Source organism: Somniosus microcephalus, chromosome 14, assembly GCF_052327205.1.
Source record: "Somniosus microcephalus isolate GS21.2 chromosome 14, FLI_Smic_1.0, whole genome shotgun sequence".
NCBI lineage: Eukaryota > Metazoa > Chordata > Chondrichthyes > Squaliformes > Somniosidae > Somniosus > Somniosus microcephalus.
This window is the reverse complement of record NC_141000.1, coordinates 53,078,818-53,089,337: the sequence shown is the minus strand read 5'-3', so window position 1 is coordinate 53,089,337 and position 10,520 is coordinate 53,078,818.

Here is a 10,520-nt window from a genome sequence, read left to right as displayed (position 1 = left end):
AGAGAAGGTTGAGAGGAGGTTTGATAGCGGTATTCAAAATCATGAGGGGCCCAGACAGAGTAGATAGAGAGAAACTGTTCCCATTGGTGGAAGGGTTAACAACCAGATGACACAGATTCAAGGTGATTGGCAAAAGAACCAAATGTGACATGAGGAAAAACTTTTTTACGCAGCGAGTGGTTAAAATCTGGAATTAACTTACTGAAAGCATGGTGGAGGCAGACTCAATCGTGCCTTTCAAAAGGGAATTGGATAAGTACCTGAGGAGAAAAAATTTGCAGGGCTATGGGGAAAGGGCGGGGGAGTGGGACTAGCTGAAGTGCTCTTGCAGAGAGCTGGCACGGGCTCGACGGGCTGAATGGCCTCTTTCTGTGCTGTAATCATTCTATGATTCTATGATTCAATAATGGCACACGATGGGAGAGAGCGTGCTCCAAGTTTGTCCAATGGTCCGCTGGAGGCCTTGGTGGAGGAGGTGGAAAGGAGAGAAGTGCTCTATCCACAGGGGCCCAGGAGCCCCTCCAGACACACGCTCAGAAGGCAGTGGGAACAGATAGCCACGGTGGTCAATGCCAGGAGTCAAGCTCCGAGGACTTGGATGCAATGCCGTAAGATGTTTAATGACCTCATATGAATGGTCACGGTCAGTGAATGCATCTTCAAATGCCATATCCCACCAGCTGCACCATTAGCCTCAGCCACTGCTCAATGCACCACACCCCCATCACTCACCTACCAACAATCACTATCAATCAGGACTCGTACCTAACATTCATAGCTTCACCTCACCCTTACACACTTAGCACTGCTGCAAGCCTTACACCCACAAGCCTTACACTCACATCTCACAGTTTGTACACACTGCCAGCTATTCAACCATGAAAGCGTATACACCTAAACCGATTGCACCACACTCACTGACACACTTCCCTTTCTTTTGCAGGACAAAGTGACGCACAACTGGAGGTAGCAGGAGCTAACTGGCAGGCAACTGCCGCCTGCCAATGTTCCCCCTAATTTTTTTGTGTGCACGGCCCCTTTAAGGGGCTACGCGGCCCATTCACAGTTTTGTGCATGCGCAAAATTTAATATGGGAAATTTAATGGCTGTGCAGCTTAGAGGGAATGTTGGCACCTGCATCTCCAAACCCCCATAGAGGAGACGGTGCTGGCCATTATTGGAATGGCCATAGTTTAGGCCATGGCCAGCGGCGGGGCTGAAACCATAGAAGATGACAGTATCCTCATATCTTCTTATATCCCACTTCCCCCTCATCCCACAATCTCTTCTGATTTACAAGCTGCAGATGGTGTAAACATGCACCTCCTGCTTTGCCCCATCCCCTCACCACAACCTTACCCTTGTGCCTTTTCACTTTCAGACACCCAAGAACAGCAACCTGGCAAGGCCATGGTGGAAGAGCAGGAAGGTAGTGAAGATGAAGACACACAGTCACTCAATTTCACATTCGCAGCCACCAGCTCAGATACTGAAACTGCATGTAATGTAGAGGATAGCATAGAGGCGGGATCTGCACATGGTGAGACATCAGGCATTCAGGGCAGGGGGCAAGGATAGTGCAGGTGCCAGCTTGCCGTAGGGCGAGATCGCACATGAGTTCTGCTGCAGAGGGCTCAGATGAGCCCTTCAATGGGGCAGGCTACAGGAGAAGGCTGATGGGTCTGCACAATGAAATGTTTGGTGCATTGGGAAGCCTGCGAGAAAGCCTGCGCGCATTGTCAAGGAGCATGGAGGAGTCCGGCACCAACTTGGCACAGGGCTTTGTGCAGAACCTGTAGCCCACTATTTCCAGCATGGAAGTGGTAGCTAACTCCATTAGCACACTTGTGGACCCAACCACGATGCAGCGTCTGATGGCCGGTGTCTCAGCTTCTATTGCAGCACAAGCAGCAGCCACCCAATGTCTGAGTGCTGCAGTGGAAGCTCAGACTGCTGCCATCATGGTTCTGGATTCCAGTGTTCAAAGGGGCTAGCAGGGTAAGACAGCAGTCCAGTATTCCTAGATTACTAGAATTGCTGAGGCACTGCCCCGGGGGCGTGGCAGTGGCTCCGGGGAGCATGAACCTGCTGTCCACTCTCAGGATGACAGCATTCGTCCTCCCACCACTGCCACTCCACCAGTGTCCTTGCTGTTGTCTGCTCAGCCAGCCAGCCCTGTCTGCTGCCTCACATGCCGAGATGGTGCAGTCCACAGCCGGGCCTTCTAGGCCGAGAGCTGCTCGAGTACTTCCTCAAAGGCCATCTGCTGTCTCCTCCACTGAAAGTCAGCAGCCTTCCACCAGCCATGCGGCAGCCACTGGGGAAGCAGTTCGTAGAACACCCACCCGCTTCAACCACCGTCTGCCCCACCTGTGACAGAGACTGTAGGTCCCGCATTGGACTCATCAGTCACTTGAGAACTCATTTTTAGTGTGGAAGCAAGTCATCCTCGGTTCCGAGGGACTGCCTAAGAAGAAGAAGTTTATAGGCGCACTAGGACAGGCAAAGGCACACGAAAAACAGGCACTATGGGAATGCACAAGGGTGATTAGTTTACGTTTGTATGCAATATGACATGATTTAATTTATAAATTTGGTTTGGAATGTTTATTTTATGGAGACTTTTATTTTTGCATGCTGTGCACGTGTACATGGGTTGCGCACTGGAGTCATCAGCCATGTCATCAGCAGATAGCCTTTGTCACCCAGTAGCAACCCTTTCGTTTGCCATGGTGGCTCAAATGCAGATGGCACAGTGGACTGCCGGAGAATGAAGGCATCATGACTGCTGCCAGAATACCGTGCATTGGCCTGCACTTTTTTATGTGTTCGTTCCGGGATGTGGGCATCACTGATGAAGCCAGCATTTATTGAACATCCCTAATTACCCTTGAGAAGGTGGTAGTGTAAGGGGTTCTCCTCTTTGGATCGCAGAGGTTTCTCTCTCTAGAGGCCTCTCTCTCCCTCTTGCACAGTAAAACCTTGAGTGGCTCGACCCACTCACCCCTTAGGTTCTAGACACTGGGATTAGATGCAGGAACTACAATGCAGAGAATACTCTTATAGACCAAGTTTAATGAAATGAAATGAAATTTTATTGCATAAGGAAAAACAAATCAAATGCAAGCAAATAAAAGGGTACATGGGAGGGAAAAACAAATCAAAATACAGTACTAACTAAAATAGATACAGGCATATTATACTTTACAAACGTCATCATGAAATGGGGAAACACACGGAACATCGAGGGACAACTCATGTTAATTATACCCAAAATGCCCACCCCCTTAAACCTATCTAGATCCGATTATGAAGAGCCAGAAACATGCTCACCAATCCAGTTGGAAAAATATAGAGTTTTGAAACAAGTCTGCATTTTGATCCCCTCAGGCATCCTGTTTCCACGTGGTCAGTGGAGCCACAGCGAGCTGTGCTACACTTCTCTCTCTCTCTCAAGGTGAAGGTCACGGGCAGGCTGGACACTGGCAGGCCTGGACGTCGGTGGGGATGGAGACCGTCTGTTTGACCACGGTTGGAGAGGTCTCTAGCTGGTTACCATTTTCATATGGGTTTCCTCTGTAGGGCTGCTGCCCTCTTGTCTTGTCAGCGGCCCAGGGTTTGTCAACGATCTCCCGATGGTTACCCCGGGGCGGGACGCAGACTCGAATCACCTTCTTGATTGCTGCCTCATTTTCTTCTTCTTCAATCCTTCCGAGCTGGTGATCTGTGAAGGAGGACGATGAGCCTCCTGATAGCTACCGATGGCTACCTCGGGACTCCAAATATACTTCTCAAGAGAAGCCTTTATCTCCCGCCAAATCAAGGTTAGTCTTTGTTTAACTTTTGGCGGGCTTGTATCACAACGGGGTAGTTATTATATTTAAACTGCTTTCGGGATGGCCGGTGATGGCCATCTCTGGTCTGGAATGACCTTGCATTGTTTTGAATGTCCTCTTGATGTCTTTAATGGGTCTATGATGCTCCCCTTATATGAATATAAAACTGTTTCCCTTTGTCGGGGTAAACATTCAGATGGCCGTTATCTACAGGCCGATCTGACTGGATCTGCATCCAATCCATATGTATGTGGTTCTGTCTGGTTTCGTTTTCTCAGAAATGGCTTCCAGAACTTACTGCGGGTTGAATCCACAAAGGCTGTCTGGGGACTGCAGGAACCATTTTAAAGTGTCCAAAAAGCTAGTCACGGGGTCTGCTGGCCATTTTATATGCCCCTTTTTCCTGGGCTTCTTTTAAAACAGTCTTTAAAACAAGGCCTCTTCTGCCAATAGACCCTTATAATACAATGTTCAATTTTGCGGATCTTACAGTCCCCCCTGATGAGACTATAACTTGCTTGAAGTATCATAATCCTGGGTGAGCAAAATTTTCTGACTCTCCATAATTAAACCATCCCCTGTATTTACCTATCTATGACCCCATGACACATGCATTTCCCATTTCAGAAAACCAACAGTGTACATTAAGCATTTATAGATGGCAATACATTGGATTTAAAATTTGACACACTCACTTCCAGGCATGGAGGGGCGCCTAATACCCCAACAGCACCTGGTTCATACACATTATCTTTTATTAACAACAACTCGCTTAATAAAACTTCAATAATAAAAATAAAGTACACACAAAAAATTGCACATGAATAAACATCAAACATAGAGGAGGGAGGGAAACTTTAACTTTATACATAGCAGCAGAATCTAAACGGGTGTCTCTTTGTCTACCCGCACATAATGCTCCCTCCATTCTCCTCTGTTCTCATACTTCTGCGAATGTCTGACCTTTTTACAGTGTACAAACAGTAAGGAAATCACAATGAAAACCTGACACACTACAAGGATGTGAAAGGCTATCCGAATCCAAGAAGGGACTTCTATATTAGTGAACAGATCCCACCACGGTGGGGTTACTATATCCAATATGTTTGCTCCTATCTCTAAAGTTTTCTGCTCCAGTGTGTAAATATGTTTCTGTGAAACGACAACAGCTTTTAATATCTTGGTGAGGTGTTCAGGGAGAATGTGCCAAAATGTGCAACGAATCATTGCAGTTCGGTGAAATTTTCTTTGACAGTGAAGTGAACAGTGGAAGCTTCAGGAATGGGGACAATTTGCTCTTGGGCCACTTGAACTTTTGCCTTGGGTTTGAAGCAGAAACTGCTGTCACTCACCGGACACCAGCCGTGCTGTCCATGTTGGTAGTGGGGCGCTGCAGTGGTGACACAGTATGTCCCACCTCCTATATATGCCACCTGCGGGGACACATGGCCTTGTGCCATTGCCTCCATGGTGCAATTTATAGGCTTCACGCCAGCAGTTCTGAACCCGCACTGTGGTTTTGAATAGGCATTCAAGTGCTGGGGACACAGGATGATGTGTGCTCCCCGGCTCCGGCACCCGAGAGGTCGGTACCCGTCATTGCATGCTCCCATCGAATGATGTACGGTGGGACCACTGTATAGCGAATGTGTGCACCCCCTTGAATGACTCCAATGTTCTCCACCCTGTATACCGGGGCGGGTTTAGCTGTCTTTCTCATCACCGGCATTCTTACCACTATACCCATAATGGTGTGATTAGACCGTCCACAGTCCACTGGGACTGGGTAGGCCTCTGAAGCTAGTCTGAGCTGGCACGGACTCAATGCATTCTCAAAAGGGTGGAGGGCTACAAGGTGCTTGTTGCTGATCCAGGAGGGGACTAAACCTTGTTTTAAATTCTCCAGATTACTGCGGCTCTCGCCCAGTATCCACGGCCCATACAGCACGCACGCCTCGTTTTGCGCAGCCTGATCTAACGCATTCTGATCCTCCCTGATGAGAGCATTTACCGTTTTAACATGTTTCTCCAGCTCAGCAATGATTTCTTTTAAGTGTAGTGTCATGGCCTGGTCCTCATGTAACTCAGAACCCACTACCTTATTCTCATCCATCAGTATCTTTCTTAACTGTGTTTTCAAACCATTGACCTGGGTCTGCAGCTCCACGTCATCCAGAGTGTTGATGATGGAAGTCCCTGTGTTAAAAGCTGTAAAAATATCATTTACTGTACCCCTTCTTTGTCTCCCTACCCTGTCCAAAACCTCATGTGGTGTGGTGTACAATCCGGCTCTGTCTACATCAGCAAAGTCGAATTCATAAAACTGTCTGAACATGTTTGTTAACAGGACCTGGTACAATTGCTCCGTTTCCTTGGGGCACCACTCTGGCAATCGTACCTCGGTGAGGTTTAAAATCACCGAAGCCACCGCGTAGTGCACCCCTTAGTACAGCACCTGACCTGTGGGCACTAATACCAATCCGTTCCCGGGTCCTTTGGTAGTGGTGGGGCAACCTTCCTTGCGGGCTTTGGCTACCGGAATCGTGGGCAGGGGCTTGCGGGGGCGGGTGATGAGCTCAGTGGCGTTTACTGGGTTCTGAGAGTATGGGACTCCGCACGCCCGTTTGCTGACGTCCCATCTCATCCCTTTTCCAGCATCCTGCCACTGCCTTTGGAAAAAGATGGAGACGCCTGTGGTGCAGGCGCGTTCTGAACCCCACATACAGATGTAAATCCCCTCATCTGGTTCCCACCATTTGTCCAAACAGACACTCAATCCCCCATGAGTCCCCGTAATAGTCAGATGGGTATTGTTACCCAGTCTCTCCCACTCGACCGTGGAGTTCTTCATGGTTTTGCTCAACTTGCGCAACCACCACCATCGGTTCAAAGGAATATGTCCCGTACATTGCAAACAAATCCTTTTCCCGACGGTAACGCTGACTCTGGGTGCGATGATCCTCACTCGGGGACACATTAGAGAAGTCTCACTGTACTTAAAACTGAACTGGCTGGAGTATTCCATAGAGTTTGACCCCAGCCATCCTGGCCACCTTCCTTCGTGGAAATAGGTGGCTGTCTCCTCAACGCCCCGCGTGCCCAACCCATCGGTCGCGATGGGGGCTGTGTCTCCAGAGCACCCGTAAATCGTGGAGTCCTTGGTGCGGCCCTGATAGGCCCTGCTACACCCGATCACCGCGAACGCAACGAGAATTCATCTCATTATCTCTTTGGTTCCTGTAACAAATTAAATGATACAGCCAGGCTCCCGAGAGATTCTGGCCTCGGTGAAGGCATGATCGGGTCTTTCGACCTCGATCCCAAACAACACACATGCTGGGCAGATTCCAAAACTACTTATAACACTAATCACTTTAATATTTACACACCTTAAACTTAATTAAACTTAAACTTAACTCATGTACAGCGCCGCCCGTCCCCGGGCGGCTTGCCTAATCCCTGTTTGGACTGCAGCTCGCCGCTCCTTGTGGTGGGGCTGCACTGACCTGTGGCTTGGGTCCCCCGCAGCCTTTTGCTGTCAATTGGGGACTGCGTTTTGCCAGGGATTTCCCAAGTCAGCGTTTACAGAAATCGGGGGAATCGGGCCAAAGTTTTACCGGCTGAGGCATTCGAGACGACCTGCGAAGAGGTACTTTGGGCGTGGCTCCCTTAGCGAGTGGACCTTCGGTTGGGACTTTAGCCCTCACAGCCTGTGGCACCTCCATGGCTGCCGGCTTCGGCTCCCTTCCCTCAGGCTCCGCCCCTTTGGGATTTGGGTCTGTGACAGACGACTCCTCCTCACCTGTCCCTACAGGTGGAGGATCTCCGCCCCCAATTTCTACCTCCCCTAAGCTTGAGTCGAGGGCGGGATCTCCGTCCTCCGACTCCACCTCCTCCAGAATCGTGTCAAGGGCGGGGCCTAGCTGTTCGGGCTCCCCCCAATGGCGGTCGGATCAGGAGGAGGGCCTTGGTCTTCGGGCTCCTCCTCGTCCAAGTCCCAGGCCATTGGGGAAACCTCCCAGATGGGCGGGACAGCTACTCCCTCCAAGCAGGCTGCGGTTCCAGCCTTTGTGGTCTGTGACTTGTTGCACGCCTCGGGCTGAGGATTTTTACCCTCAGACCCGGCTTCAGTTGCTGGTTCTTTTGTACCCGGCTTAAACAGTTTGCACTGATTGATGTGAAACCATTTAGTGCGCCGGGGCAACTTCACTGCGTAAACCATGGGGCTGGCTTTGTCTACAATACTGTAGGGCCCCATGTACAGTGGTCCTAAACTCCCCACTCGGGCATAGTTTCTCACCATGACCTGATCTCCAATTCCCCACTCCTGTGTCTTACGGGGTTCGAGCAGCAGTCGGTTGCCCTGATGCTGCTTTCCCATGTTCCCAGCCGCTTGCCCATAAACCTGTTTCAGGTGCTCCAAAAGGGCCCGGGCAAACTTGTCCCGATTTACCTCTCGGAGCTGACCCTCAGTGAGCACCGGGGCTAGTACATGGGTGGGGGTTCGCATGACTCTCCCAGTCATTAATTCGTGCGGGGAGTACCCCGTACTTTTAGACTGGCTAGCCCGGATCCCCATGAGGACCAGAGGCAAGGCTTCCGCCCATTTCTGGGGCGAGTCCATCGACTCTTTCCTCAACTTTTCTTTTAAGGTGCGGTTCACGCGTTCCACAATCCCGGATGACTGAGGATTTTGGGCCACGTGGCACTTCCCTTCAATGCCTAGGAGCATGAGGGTGTCCTGCATCACTTGGCCGGTGAAATGACTCCCTCGGTCGGACTCCGCGAATCATGGTAGTCCCCACCACGAGAACACTTCCCGGACCAAGATCCTGGCAGTACTAAGTGCCGTGGCTGTTCTACATGGGAAGGCTTCTACCCACTTAGTGAACACATCCACCAGGACAAGGCAATACTTATAGCCTCCCTGGGCGGTGGGCAAGGGCCCGATGTAGTCGACCTGTATCGACTGCCATGGTCCCTCTACTCTCCTGACAGTCCCATGGGTACCTTCCTTTTCTGGGGGTCTGGGTTGTTTGCAGCGCACACAAGACAATTAGCGCAGAACTCGCGGACATCGTCCCGAAGTCCCGGCCACCATCCCGTCTGTTCTACCTGTTGCCAGGTGACCTCAGGCCCTGGGTGTCCTGCTCCTGGACCCTCATGGGCCAGTTGAAGGAATTTCCTCTGGTGCTGCTGCAGCACAACCCACTGTTCCCCTTGGAACAGCATGCCTTCCTTGATGGAGAGGGCTGCTGTACTGTACGGACCCTCTACTTCTTTGCCCTCAGTGATGGCATTGATGACTGTTTTTAGGGCGGTATCTAGGGTTTGGACGGTCTTGAGGTCTGGGGGCAGCATCACCCCTGTGGTCCCCTGAGTCCCATCCCTGCCTTGGATGACTGCCACGGGTTTGGACCCATAGGGATGCCAGAAAATGCTGGTTCGGGCACCCTCTCTGGCTAACATATCCACTTGCTGATTACCCTGGTTGCGGGGTTCCGTGGAGGAATGAGCCTTTACCTTGTGGGTAAAGACTTCCCCTTCCTCCCCCACTGCAGCCAGGATCTTTTCTAAAAGGGGCTTTACAGTCAAGGGTCGCCCGTCTGCAGAGGTATATCCATGGCGGGACCAGATGGCTAGGTACTCCATACACGAGTTGCATGTGAACATGCTGTCTGAGCAAATCGTGTATGGGGTGGGGAAGATTTCGGGGTGTGTAACGACGGACACTACCGCGGACAGTTCAACCTGCTGGGCGCTCATAGTGCTGGGGAGCTTAATCACCAGGGCAATGTCTGCCGTGGGGTCATAAACTCCACACCCCATGAGTCGCTCGCCAGCGGATACCACGCTGGAACCGTCTATGTAGATCTCACGGCCCGTTGGATGTATCCCAGCCCGTAATCCTATGTTCACTTCCCATACCCCCTCTACAGAACACCGATGGGCTGTTCTGGGATATACCATGTTGGCCGCGAGCCTAGGCTCGCAGAGACCCTTTACCTTCAGCTCCATCTGTGAAAGGAGGAGGGTCCAGCGCGCAATGTGGGCACTGCTTACTGTCCCATCCTTAATCCTTCCATCCAGAAGCATCCAAGTGGGTGTGTGATGGGTGAGGAGAGTGATGGGAGAGGTGCCTGTGAAGATCAAAGACCTTTTTGTTGAGTCTGTGTGTCCCAGTTATGCTTATTATAAATCACTGGACACAGACCACAAGAATAACTTTAACAGGTCTTTACTATTCGGAGGTCAGGGCTGAACTGCCCAACAAATCACTACACAACGTTTATATACCGGTGTGGTCACCACCGGTATTACAGTATACAGCAGCCAAGAGAAAGTCGTACATCTCTTAAGGTAGTTCTCTTAAGGTGGAACAGGTTACATACACCACAATCCTCCCTTTTTAGCTTAACAGTGTATATCCCCATTTAACATAACATAATAACATATATATATATATATATATACAACTTCATGCAAAACAGTTCAAAGATTCAGTCTCTGAGGAGGCCTCCTGATCCGAGTTGGATAACGCCTTTCAGGGGTCTCTGATTCTCGTTGCTGGGGTGACTTATCTAGTTGATCTCTTATGGATTGGACATCATCATCAGGTACATTCACTTCTGAGGTAGATGCTTCAGGTTCACTAACTTCTTCCACGGTTGTCTCTGCCGTAAC